We start from the raw sequence: 11,566 nt of genomic DNA, 5'->3' as shown, positions 1-11,566 counted from the left end.
AGTCAATCACATCATTCTCCTAATGATGTGATCCTGTTAATCAAATGACAACTCATGTCTATGGCTAGGAAACTCAACCATCTTTGATCAACGAGCTAGTCAAATAGAGGCATACTAGTGACACTATGTTTGTCTATGTATTCACACATGTATTATGTTTCCGGTTAATACAATTCTAGCATGAATAATAAAAATTTATCATGATATGAGGAAATAAATAATAACTTTATTATTGCCTCTAGGGCATATTTCATTCAAATTTTACCACCGTGCGCAGCAGAGGTTAGAGGTTGTTGAAGAAGTTGCTAGTGATTCCCGCAATTAGGATTAAACCTCCCAAGTGTGAGAATTTTTCTCCTCCCAATCTAGAGTCAAAGAGATGATCCCATATCGGTATCCACGCATACGAGATCACAAATCCAGCAGGGTTTTGCCTTCCAGAATGAAAACCTACCAGACCAGAGCACTAGATGTATGGTGGTGCGGCCTTATTTTTCTGAGAGAGAGAGGGAGGGAGGGCTCATCCAACAAACCCATGTGTATTGGGAAGGGGGGGGGGTTACCCTCCCCCTCTTTTATAGAGGGTTGAGAGGGGTGCGGCTTGGGGAGGAGGCAACCCCAGGGTTGGTCGCACCAAGGGTGAAGGACCCCACCTTCCTTCCCCAAGTGCACCACAATCGGGAAGGTATCTGGAGGATCCCTCTCCCTTCCTTTTCATGTGCACCTAATGCCTTGCTCATAAAGCAAATGAGGGGGCGCCCCACTAATAGGCCCCTTATCCCAAGTTGTTGCCCCACTTAGCCAAGTGGGCAGCCTTCTTGGACGTTTCAAAATGTTCTAATACCTTTCAGAGTCTTCTAGGGCATTCAGGGACTTTCTCAATTTTTCGAAATGTTTTTGATTTTCATCGTAACATTTTTTGTTTTCTCCCCGAACCTTTTCGGTTATTATGGAATATTTTTCGGTGTAATTCTCTTGTGCTCCTAACACTTCGAGTACACAACAAACTGATGAACCTTAAGCTTATGACCTGGCAGGTTTGGCAATATGTTATGAAAAGAAGAACCAAGGATTACTTGCGTGATGGTACAATGTTAGCTTTATGATTTAAAGCACACAAGGTATCATAAATTAGCATGGACATAACCATGCCCTTTGAAACAGTTCACCAAAAAGTAAGGAAGCTCATATATGTGTCTTCGTTTTTAATGATCATCAGGAGATCGAAAAACTCAAGTGCATGAGATGAGCACACCATATTTATGTTAACCATGTTGCTAGATGAGCGCCTATTGTTTACCGATCGTGTTTATTTCCACGGGCAAATCGCCAATGATCAGCGAGCGATTGACGTAATGATTCACATGCTTCCAACAAGGTGACTGGCCATGAGTTGCTATGCCACTGGCTGCCATTACATCTTTATTTAGACTGCTATCTAGTTTTTTTTTTCCGAGAAAAATTTCCAATCTATTCATTTTTAATCATGGTAGTACAATGAAAATTAGAAATAATAAAAATTACATCCAGATCCGCAGACCACCTGGCGACGACTACAAGCACTGAAGCGAGCCGAAGGCGCGCCGCTGTCATCGCCCCTCCCTCGCCAGAGCCAGACAAACCTTCTTGTAATACACAGTCGGGAAGTCGTCGTGCTAAGGCCTCATAGAACCAACCCACCAGAACAGCAACTGTCACACATGAAGAGTGTACATCAAAGGGATCCAACCTAAAAACACGAATAAAGACGAACGAGGAACAGATCCGAGCAAATCCACTGGAGACACACCTCCACATGCTCATCGATGATGGTAGACGAATCACCGGAACGGGGGCTTGACGGGAAGACCTTTATTCCATCTTCACTGAGTCGCCGCCATCTCGCCTTCTTGAGCAAGACACAAACCCTAACAAAACTTAAAAATATATTTAAAAACGAAGCCCTCCAACTAGCAAGGGCCGAGATCCACAAAGCCTCCATAATGCGAGCACTAAGACTTGAACTCTGGTGGGCTGGGAATACCACTATCCCTCTAATCATCCAACCATAGATTAGTTCACGCTTGGTTTCTTCGTTCGTTTTGTTGTTGTCGCTCTTTAGCCCGCTTGGTTCTTGTGTTCTTCATGTTGAGGATGCATCCGTCATCGCTCAACCGGTCCCTTTTTTTCCTCTTTTGGTTTCTTTGTTTTTCATCGGTTCTCTTTGTTTTTTTATTAGTTTTAACTGGGTTGTCTTTTCTTTTTTTGTTCCTTAGGTTTTCAATGGTTTATCTTCTCTTTCTTATTTTCCTTGGTTTCTTTTTGAGTTTCATCAATTTCTCCATTTTATTTGTTTCTTTTTTTATTTCATTGTTTTTTCTCTCTTTCTGTATAGAACAACAACATTATTTATACACGCTTAACATTAGTCAAATACATGAAACAGTTTTTTGTACACGTTCATGATTAACACTTTTTTCGAATATATATTTTTTATGTCGAGTTTTCTCATACACATACTACTTTTTTTGTATACTTCAAAAATATTTTTATACACACGTTTAACATTTAAAAAATACATGATTAGCATTTTTACACATATTTTTTGATGTCTAACATTTTACATACACATTGAAAAAAAATTGTATATGCCAGGAACATTTTTATATACATGCTTGTCATTTTGTAATACATGATTAACACTATTTAAAAATATATATTTATTTTCTCTACTTTTTTGCATAGCCAATTGTACATTTTTGTATACATCAGGATCATTCTTTATACAATTTTAACGTTTTTTAAATACATAATTAACATTTAATTCATATATATGTTTTGATGTCTACTTTTTGCATAGACATTGCATTTTTTTAATACATTAGGAACATTTTTTATACAAGTTTAATATATTTGTAAATAATTGTTTAATTTTTTCATATATATATATATATATATTATGTCTACGTTTTCACATGCACATTGTACATTTTTTGTATACATCAGAAATATTTTTTATACATCTTTCAAAAAATAAAACATTTTTGTTGAATTACACGGACATTTTTTACATTGTATGAACAATTGTTTAAATGACCATATATTTTTAATGACTCCTACAGTTTTTTAAAAACCGATGAACATTTTTAATGTCTTTTTTTTCGGGATTGAGCATATTTTAGTGTCACAAATGTTGTTTTGAAAGGTATCAACATTTTTTTAACTACGCTAACAAAATTTTCACTACGTTATCATTCTCAAATGTGTGATGAATATTTCTAATATATTAGTGCTTTTTGTTAGCGTGCCCGAACGTGCCTGCAAATAAGTTACGCAAGGACTCGACATCTTCATTGGTCTACGGCCACACACTGCAACATTCAAGAAAGTACGGGCACACGTTCGGGTCCATAGTAATCTATCGCAAGCTGGCTAACGGGGGTTACAAACGGTGCGATGCTTACTTCTTCGCACCACCTATGTAAAGGGTTGTGAAAGAAAAAAAGAGGTTGTCATCAACATACAGAAGCAAATCCCTGTCCTGCTGCCAATAACAGCCAGACCATTCATCTTTCCTCCAAGATAGGAAATCCAAAATTTTGTTTACAAGATTTTCTGACATTTTATTTCTTACTGATAGAGAAAATTTTGTTTGGATTCCTCTATCAGTATTTTTTTTTCAGACGAAGCAAACGGCACTGGAGCCCGCCCGCCCTGTTTATACTGCCAGCTATTTATGCAGCAGGATCTATCAGACTGGTGAGATCCAGGTAAGCTCCAGAATACTGAGCTCGGAACCAGATAGAAATCCAACCAAACACACACAAACTGGATGGATATCACGGAAATCCAACCTCGAAACCTGACTGCCTGATACGACACGGAAAATAATCAAAAAGCAAGCAAAATCAGTTGACAGGTGAGCTCGCTCGCCTACACCAAATTAAGTGAACCACGAGCGTGAGTACTAATTGGCAAAGCAAGTCAATGTGCCTTCAACCTTCATGCCAGTTGATGAGCCGCAGCAGAAGTTGGCTAATATGCGAGAGCTAGGAAATTAAGTGATAGGTTTCTACAGTTTCATAGAGTTCTCCGCATCAAGCATACAAGGTGGAAGAACCTGCTAGCAACAGCCCATTTCTGCATCCCATCCGCTAGCATGTAGCTCCAGATACCTGCGCAGCAAGCAATTTCATTGGTCAAAGAAACTTGCATTCAACAAAAGCCGTTGGAGTTGTTCTCCGATTTTTTTGTGTTGACTCGAAACAGTAAAAATTAGCTTCATCGTTGTGGAAATTGGGTCAAAACTCCAAGGTTGAACCATGTCAGCATAATTAGATAAAACCAAAATCCGGAATAGATAACAACAGGTAATTTGTATTGTAGTAGCACGCCTTCAATTTCTAATATTAGCTGTTTTTGGCTACATCTGAACTGCATACAGGCTAAAAGATTAGTGGCCATATGAGGGGCTCATGGAGTAGGATGGCATAAACGTCTGGTTTCTAGCTCATGTGCGTACTTTTAAGAATGTACTAGCAAGCAAGTTACTGACAACTGAAATTCATTCAAATTTATGCACTACAGAAGGGATCGTGCATCATATTTTTAGTTAATATACTTCCATTGGTCCAAAATAAAAAATGTTATGCTAGTAAAAAAATGCTATTAGTGATGAATTTTATGATGATTCTAGTAACGTCATGTTGATCCTGTGTTGGGGGACAACGAATGACATGTTGAGAAAATGTTGCAAAACAAGCTAAACTAGAATAATCGCCCATAAAACTACAATAAATGCAAGCAAAACTGTAGACAACAGTATACAATTGAGCAAAGGCATACTGTTCAAATATTGTGTCGATTGTTAGTTGTCCAGGTCTCGCAATGATCCAAAATAAGAAGCAATATGAAATGGCATTGCTGTAATAACTCTATAAGTACGAGAAAATATGAAGCCAAATGGTCATGTATTTGTTACTATCAGTTACTCCCTCCGTTCCGAATTATTTGTCTTGGATTTGTCTAGATACGGAGGTATCTAGCACTAAAATGAGTCTAGATACACCCGTATCTAGATAAATCCAAGACAAGTAATTCGGAACGGAGGGAGTACTTGCCTAGACAGGACAATGTGTGCAAATCACACAATGACTTGATAGAACCTCAAACATTGAATAAAAAGGTGAATGCAATGTAGAAGCGAGTAAAAGTAGAACATAAATATATCCCAAAGCACAGTAAAGGATGAGTAGTTCACTCGTTACTACTTAGCATGACAACATTCTCACCTCTGAGCAGGTACGAGCTCATTCGTTACTACTTAGCATGACAGCATTCTCGCCTCTGAGCAGGTACAAGCATATGCACATATAAGCACTGGCGGAGGACTGGTAGGGCAAGGTCGGGCATTCGCCCTACCTTGATTTAGCACAAAACTGTTTATACTGCTATATGTTGCGTCGTTACATACGCTAACTTTTATATGCAGTCTGGCCCAGTCATGCATACATCGATGGTTGAGAAGAAACAGCGGAACCTAGACAGGGCTCCGTTGTGGGCATAGGTGCTTGTATAGGCGGCAAGTGAGCAGCAACGGCACAGCGGCATTGTTGGTGGCCGGCGTTGAGAGCAAGGCGCCAATGTGGTTGTCGGTGAAGGGCTCGTCCCACCTTAAAAAAAATCATACTCCGCCACTGCATATAAGGAATGAGAAGGCGAAGGATCCTAATTCACTAGTCACTGGAAGGGCCAGAGGGAACAGAACCCACACTATCCTAAGGAATTGGGGCAGTGACAAGGAGGAGATAAACTAAAAGCAAGGCACTTGGACGGAAACGGACCGAAAATGAGCAAAAGAGTGAATCCAATAGAGAGGGTGTTATGACCGGCATATTAGGGGTTTAGCTCAGTTAGTTGTGACCCAGTTTATCTTATCGTTATTAGGAGCTTAGCCCAATTATCTTATTAGGAGGATTATATAAACTCGTGTAAGGACCCGTTTTGGGATTAAGCAAGAAGCAATCATATTTGCTCGGCTTCCTTAGGAAGCCCGGAGACCTAACCCTAGCCGCCGCCCCTGCTCTCTCTCTCTCTCTCTCTCTCTCACGTGCGCGCGCGCGCATGCAATGACAGCGCCCTAGCACCAGCGACCACGCCTTCCTCCACGCCATCCCTCCTTCCATCCCTACAACTTGAGACCACGCCGTGGTAGGGATCCGGTTCCTACCAATTTGGTATCACATAGCTTCGGTGCGATCATGTCCTCGCCGCCGCCCACCCTGACCCTCCTGCTGCCGACCGCGACGACCGCTCCGATGGCCACCACGGCCAGCGCCCCGCTCTTGCCGGTGCCGGTCACCTTCGCCGCGCCCGTCCCCGTCGTCTTCACCTCGGACGAGATGGCGGCTGCCATCCGGGATCTCACCCAGGCGGTCACGGGCATCTACACGTTCCTCGCGAGATCCTATGGGCCGCAGCCGCCTATGCCCTTCGCCACCGCCCCGCCGCCGCAACAGCCCCCGTGGCAGCCGCCATCCTGGGTGACCCCCGCCGCCGCCGCCATGCAGCAGCTGCCGTGGCAGCCACCACCAGCGACGAACCCCGGCGCCTTCACCATGCAGCAGGGGCATTCCGACGACGGGCCCGGGGGTGCCCATCCACCAGGTCCGGTTTACCCCGTCGCCGTCTCCGTTACCGGCCTGGCTCGCTGGGTCCTTTGAGCCAGTCTACATGACGGCCTCGGTCAGGCCGCACGTGCTACCCCCGCCGGCGACACACCCTGCCATGCAGTTTGGCGGGTCCTCGGGCTCTGCCGAGCCCTTCGCCAGCGTCGACGAGCCCCTGTTCCAGGGCGGCACCCTGATGCCCGCCTACTCGGCCCCGTCATCCTCGCTGCTCCGTGCTGACGAGGCGCACCCGCCCGTCGTCCACGTCCAGGCGCCGCCGAGATTCTCCAAGCTGGAGTTCGCAACCTACGACAGCACCGTCGACCCCTGAATTGGCTCAACCAATGCGACCAATTTTTCAAGGGACAGTGCACGCTCGCGTCCGACCGCACCTGGATCGCCTGGTATCATCTCCGAGGAGCCGCGCAGACGTGGTACTACGCCCTCGAATAGGACGAGGGCGGCATGCCACCATGGGAGCGCTTCCGTGATTTGTGCCTCTTGTGCTTCGGTCCGCCTATACGCGGGAGCCGTCTGGCGGAGCTTGGCCGTCTTCCGTTCCTCACCTCGATGCAAGACTTCGCCGACCGCTTCCAGACCCTGGCGTCAGCGGCCTACCGGACCACATCCACGTGGACGTGGAGATGCGCGGGCCATAGGACCTCCAGACGGCCATGTACTACACCCGCGTGTTCGAGCGTCACGCGGTGGCCATCCAGCAGGCGTCACTGCCCCGGGCCGCTGGGCCGCCACCATGGCCGGAAGTTCCCGGGCAGGGTCGGCCTGCTCAGGCTTCCGCGGCACCCCTCGCCGCGGCTGCGGCACGCCCGTTCCGCTGGCTCACCCCGACCGAACAACTCGAGCGTCGCCGCCAAGGGTTGTGCTTCAACTGTGACGAGCCCTACGTACCGGGCCACGTCTGCCCACGACTCTTCTACCTGGAGGCTGCAGACTACATTGAGGAGGACCCCGCCGCCGCCGGGCTCGGCGACCAGCCTGCCCCAGTTGACGCGGAGGTGTTTGGCGGCCGTTGATCTTCCCCGCCTTCTAGCTCGAGGACGAGCTGTTTGTGCAGGCGGGGAGGGATGTTATGACCGGCATATTAGGGGCTTAGCCCAATTAGTTGTGGCCCAGTTTATCTTATCGTTATTAGGGGCTTAACTCAATTATCTTATTAGGAGGATTATATAAACTCGTGTAAGGACCCGTTTGGGATTAAGCAAGAAGCAATCATATTTGCTCGGCTTCCTTAGGGAGCCAGGAGACCTAACCCTAGCCGCCGCCCCTGCCCTCCCTCCCTCCCTCCCTCCCTCCCTCCCTCCCCTCTCTCTCTCTCTCTCTCTCTCTCTCTCTCTCTCTCTCTCTCTCTCTCTCGCGCGCGCGCGCATGCAACGACGGCGCCCCAGCGCCGGCGACTACGCCTTCCTCCATGCCATCCCTCCTTCCATCCCTACAACCTGAGACCACACCGTGGTAGGGATCCGGTTCCTACCAGAGGGGGGGGGGGGGGGTAAAACATCAGCAAATAAAAGAGAAGGCAGGTGGGTGAAAGTATGAGTGCACGAGGAAGAGAATGAAGAACTGCCGAGGAAAGGATGAGGGAGCAGGGCCTGGAGAAAAAAAATTCAAGATGCAACCTAGCAACAATGCCAACAAAGCATGATACTGGTGGCCAGTGGCCAACCACCAACAGCTAAGCAAAGAGTTATAGAGAAAATATTAACTAGCAACACTTTAGAACAGTTCAGATACCTCAATGTACATGCAGAAGAAAAGCTTTACCTGCTCAACAAGTACATCAATAGCATATCTAACCGGACGATCATCTTATGTATTTTGCAAACGATCTGCTCCATCATGTCCACAACCAATGCGTGTTTCTGCAAGCATACGAAGTCAAACAACCAATGATCGAGGATGCATCGACAAGGTAATTAGATAAACTCACAGCTGTACTTTGAACAAAAAAGGAAATCAGTTTTGATACAACATTAGAAATATATTCACAAAAACAAACCTATCGTAAAATTTAGAGAATATATCTTAAAACTGGTAGATGGTTATCATAAAAATGAAGAACATGCACACTATTAGCTGGTCAGAAGTCGTCCAGAATTATTAAGCCCATTCGACACTATATCGGAAAAATATATAAATAATCATACTAACAAGTCCTAATAGTAATATGCCAATCGCTAATGCATACAGGGCAATAATTCCTAGCAAAAAAGTAACCGTTACTATTCAGATTTAGATTATCTTAAAAAAGCCTGGAAAATCATACTAACAAGTCCTAATAGTAATATGCCAATCGCTAATGCATACAGGGCAATAAGTCCTAGCAAAAAAGTAACCGTGACTATTCAGATTTAGATTATCTTAAAAAAATAGCCTGGAAATGAAATGAATTCAGTTTATTAGTTTCCCCTGGTTCTTATGGACTTGCGACTCGCAACACTCCCAAAGGTGATAAATGAACAATTATTTGTAAATATCAAATAAATGAAAATTATTTATTTAAGATTATTAGCAAGATGTGCAGAGAAATCATTACTGAGTGAAGGAAACAGGACTAGCTTTAAGCTTCCAAATGTACCTATTGAGCCGCCTATTTGACATTATAGTTGGTTCAACCTAGTTTTCCAGGTTGTCTTCAACTTCCAACTGTTATGTAGCATATCTTGGGGAAAACAAAAACTGCACTGCAGCTAAGCACTACAACTAATCTTATTAAATTCTTGCATACGTCAATAGGCAGGCAAAATTGAAAGTTAGTTCAATTATTACAGAAACAAATACCAATATTTGTGTTCATTGTTTATTGTATGGATATTCATATGATGAACTGGTAAAGACGGTTCAGTGGCTCTGACTTGAACCACATGGTTCAATCATAAGATCAATAATAGTATTGAACAAAAAACACATCAACATGTTTTATTGACAAAGCAGATAAAGAACATCGATGACAGCACATCGCCTCGGTACAAAAGACATACCACTGACATAAAAAGTCATAAAGGAACTTCCTACAAGCAACATATGCTAATCCACATCATAACCATGACATAACGCCACCACACAAGTATCGCCACAGAAATACTACAGAAACAAAATTGATGTCTGTGGAAGAAGGATGTGAACGGCAATACCATCAACCAATTACATGCAGAGAAAACAAACAAGTCATATGACAGTACATAAATTTTTAGCTTTACACAGAAAGATGTGAATGGCAATACCATCAACCAATTATAAAAGTTTAACTTGGTTTTGTTATACCCAAAGTGCGAATACATGTTGTTGATTTTATTACCTATAGTATATATAGACACTTTCAAATGGATGATAAAGAGTGAGCAAGGCGGCTCCGGGAAGTTTCATGAACTGCAATGACTCAAGTTGGACCATGAAGACACCGTTAGCTATCGTCATGGATGTTGGTCATATTTTCCACCTAATAAACATGATAAACGTGATCGATGTAAGGGGTCAGTTTACCCCCAAAAAATATTGTAATATGTACAGTTCTACTATTATTTGCTTACGTATTAATTCTGCAATATATGGCTTTAATGTATTGATCATCAAATATACAATAGTTTAGTATCTCTTGTAGCATGGAAAATGCAAGTCACAAAAGTTTAAAAAAATTCGAAAGAAAATCAAGTCATGTTAGAAATTTAACCTGCAATTTTAAATACTATATAATGGATCAGACAAGTTAAAATCATTATTGATTAGCTAAAATGTTTGCGGGAATTACAACTGGGTCATGCGGCGTACCCAGCCCCAGATGCCTTCCCATCGGGAGAGAAACGCCGTACCTAGCTAGCATGTGAGCTTCATAATTCGCAGCTCGAGGTTCAAAGGAGAAATTACAAGATGCAAAGGAATGAGAAGTATCTAAATAATCTAATGATAATGAGACCTAGCTCCGCCTCGACTCTGGCGCTAGCGGATGCGTTGTCTTAGTGGGCCGACCTAATGAACCGGTTCTCTTTAAGGTTTTTAGGATCGGTTCATGGAACCTTCCATCAGTTTGAGGAAGATTCCATGTTTTTCTTTTTTCCTTTTCTGTGTTTTTTTACGGTTTTCATCAGGGTTTTTATTTTTTTTGGGTCCTTTCTTTTTTTCTAATACATATCAATTTTTTAATACCCATTTTTTTTGTACACACGCTGAACATTTGTTTGATATATGCTGAACAATTTTTACATTGTTTAAACATATATTTTTAAAGCCACTTAACATACTATTGAAACACCTGAAATATTCTTTCGAATACAAAATATTTTTCTAAAATTACAAAAAAATACATTGGATAATATTTTATAAAAATATCACAAATGCAAACAATTTTTAAATTTCATGAACTTTTTTAATTGTACAAAATAATTTTTTTTAAATACTCAAAGATTTTTTTACATTGTATAACCACCTTTTAAAATGTCATGAATATTTTTTTGGAACCCATGAATTGTTTTTAATGCCACGAAGAATTTTTCATAGTATAAACATTTTTTTAAAAATGCCATGGACATTTTTTGAATGTCATTTTGCCATTTCCCCTTCTTGTAGATTGTATTGATGCATTGAACATTACCCAGAGCTGGAGCCCGCCCTGGATGGCACCACATGTGCAAAGATATCGGTTTCTACAGCTTCCGCTGACATATGCCTGAATCAATTGGTACAGAAAGTTGTTTTAACATCCTCAACAAAAATCAAGTTGTTTTAACTCATACTCCCTCTGTCCCATAATGTAAGACATTTTTTGATACTACACTAGTGGCAAAAAACGTCTTACATTATGGTAGTGTCAAAAAAACGTATTACACTATGGGACGGAGGGAGTAGTTTTTACGGTACATTGCAAAGTAGTACCAGCCAGGTTGTTGTGATTCAAACAGCTTCAC

General features: G+C 42.7%; 1 pseudogene; it reads right to left on the bottom strand.

The window, feature by feature from the left end:
* Positions 1-6,864: 6,864 nt before the first annotated feature.
* Positions 6,865-10,455, bottom strand: LOC147963763 (uncharacterized; annotated as a pseudogene).
* Between the last annotated feature and the right edge of the window lie 1,111 nt (positions 10,456-11,566).

Source organism: Triticum urartu, chromosome 6A, assembly GCF_056163025.1.
Source record: "Triticum urartu cultivar PI428250 chromosome 6A, HENAU_Tu73, whole genome shotgun sequence".
NCBI classification, from domain to species: Eukaryota; Viridiplantae; Streptophyta; class Magnoliopsida; order Poales; family Poaceae; genus Triticum; species Triticum urartu.
The sequence above is the reverse complement of the archived record's forward strand: the minus strand, read 5'-3'. Positions and strand labels throughout refer to the sequence as shown.